The sequence below is a fragment of the Frankliniella occidentalis genome, unplaced genomic scaffold (genome assembly GCF_000697945.3).
Source record: "Frankliniella occidentalis isolate FOCC.00 unplaced genomic scaffold, Focc_3.1 Scaffold246, whole genome shotgun sequence".
Lineage (NCBI taxonomy): Eukaryota > Metazoa > Arthropoda > Insecta > Thysanoptera > Thripidae > Frankliniella > Frankliniella occidentalis.
This window is the reverse complement of record NW_026267372.1, coordinates 288,712-291,110: the sequence shown is the minus strand read 5'-3', so window position 1 is coordinate 291,110 and position 2,399 is coordinate 288,712. Positions and strand designations below refer to the sequence as shown.

General features: G+C 47.6%; 1 protein-coding gene across 1 annotated transcript in view; it reads left to right on the top strand.

The window, feature by feature from the left end:
• Positions 1 to 276: 276 nt before the first annotated feature.
• The window catches only part of LOC127750730 (uncharacterized), a 31,251-nt gene continuing 29,128 nt past the window's right edge, over positions 277 to 2,399 (top strand). Inside the window, exon 1 of the mRNA XM_052273098.1 lies at positions 277 to 374. The gene's annotated coding sequence lies outside the window, so the exon portion shown is untranslated. The remainder of the gene's footprint in view (positions 375 to 2,399) is intronic.

Below are 2,399 nucleotides of genomic sequence, written 5' to 3'. Positions count from 1 at the left end.
ACATTGGAAACAAACCAAGCAGGGCGCAGCCAGCATGTCACGTGATCTCTTTGACTAACCCCCCTCCCCGCACGAGGTGGGCGGCGGCGGCAGAAGAAAGGGGGGGGGGGGGGGGGCGGCAGAGGCCGCAGAACTCGCAGCGCAGCAGCGGCAATGTGCCGCAGCACCACGCCACGCCACCGCTGCGCTCAAGACAGTGCGCATTGGTTTTTGTCTCCTGATGGAGGCGACTGTCTATTCCGTAGCCCTTGTCGGTTTATTTTATGTTTTAGATGGCAGTGAGTCGAAAACTACAGACGTGGCGACAGTTCATAGCCCCCCAGGCACCACTAAGTGCCAGCGAAAGATGGTATCACTGTTTTTACGGCAGTATTGTGAGTACTCAACGACCAGTGATCATTGTTAACAGGAAAAGGGAATTTGAGGGCGATAAACGAAAATGGTTGTCGCTATTATAATTATCTGGATCGTCAAGTGTGGGGGACGTTTCCCCATATCCATTTCACCCAAAACAATTTCTACCCTAACCAGTTCGACCCCATCATTTCCCCCCAATGCACTTCATCCAATGACTTTTTGACTTAGACTTTGACTTAGAAAGTCAATTGGTTGTGTAAACTGTCGACACTTCCGAAACGTATAGTAGCTGCACACCGTATGGTTCGTATAGACAGCAAAGAACTGTCTGTCCAAGTATGTGCAGAATTTTAACTTTCACAAATTATCTAAAATTTGAACACCACGCAAGTGTGCAACTTTTGTTGCGCCCCCATTATTCTATCGACTATGCTACATTCATGTGCAATAATTTCGGCCCAGGGCCCTAATTTTGGATAAAACACGTAGAAATGCTTAAATTAACATATCTCAGCCAATTGTTGTGATTTTCAACATCCGAAAACAGCATTGGAAAGGCAAGATCCTACAGTACTGGGATACATCTCTTTACTGTTGGTACCTCTTTAACCGTCTTTAACAGTAACGCCAACAGAGCTTTAAAAATAAAATTTGCGAAAAGGAAATCGCGTAGTTTTTAAGAAGGCTCTGCGGAACTCCGGGACTTTAGAGCTGACCGTTTCACACATTAATCTATAACAGCCCTTCGCCGACAAAATTACGTTTTAAAATTTTTCATCTGTCAAACCTTTCCCTTTTTATGGGCTACTTTGTGACTGTCGGAAATTGGATCACTTTCATATTCAACTCGCCCCGAGGCCAACTCGCCCCGATTTTGGGGCGAGTTCCGGATGCAAGGTTTCGTCAACTCGCCCCAATCGGCCAAATTTGCAAAATCTCGCCCCATGGGTACAGTTAACCGAAACATCGCCTCAGAGGTCCGATTGCCGAGGCCAGTCGCAAGTCGCGGCGGGAAGCTGAATTTTCAAACTTCCATCACATGGGTACAATTTTTTTTTTATTTCGTGGAATCCGTAGTGTCTTTGCGATGTCTCTACGGTGGCTCCGAGACGTCTTCGCAGTTGTCCTTGGGCGTCTGCTGGGTCCCTCCCTCCTGGGTGTCTCCCGGTTGCCTCCCGGGTGTCTTCCGGTTGCCTTGGCAGTAGCTCCCTACCGTCTCGGGTGTGGCCCCTGGCTGGCTTCGCATCGGCTTCTGGATGTCTAAATCCGACTCTTAATAGGGTGTTCCAGGCTATATAGAACGGAAGTGAAAAAGAACAAACTCACCGATTAATCTGTTTCCGTCCGCTCAGTATGAGAAATTGTCATGGTAGTTTGGTCCGATTCTAACCTCTCAAATATGGAGGCGAGCTCGAAACTGACCTGACGGTTTTTCATACCTGAAACGCCGTCGTGACACGTGATCAGCTCAACTAATCAGAGCCATCACGGAAACAGAAAAGTCAGTGACTTCGTTCTTTTCCTACTTCCGTTTTGGATAGCCTGGAATACCCTATTAGACACTTATTAGACATCCTCGGTGGCTCGAGCGCGTATTGGACGTGTCTCTAGCGGAGTCTTCGCTCTGCCTGTGCACTGTCTGTTGTCTATTTCTGAGACATTCTAGAGACACTCTGAAGCCGATTTTTTTGTACGGGTTGAAGTTCTGTTTCGTGCCCCACGGCTTGTAAATTCAAGTTGTTGGTTAGAGAACGCACCTAATCCCATAAAGACCACATTGAGGTACTAAGTGAAAGTGGTCCGAGTGTGAGGTCACGCAGACATAAAAAGACTTTGCTGTGGGGATCAACTTTGGTCGATAGGCAAAGTTCGATAGCAGAAATCGAGAATCCGATGCCCACAGCCAGGAGCTGGTTGTCAAGACCGGACACTTGTACGAGAGAGAACTAAGCTGGGGTTAATTGGTTTGACGACCAAAGTTGATCCCCACAACAAACTCTTTTTTTTTTTTCGTGTGACATCCATATCACGAGGGCGCGGGG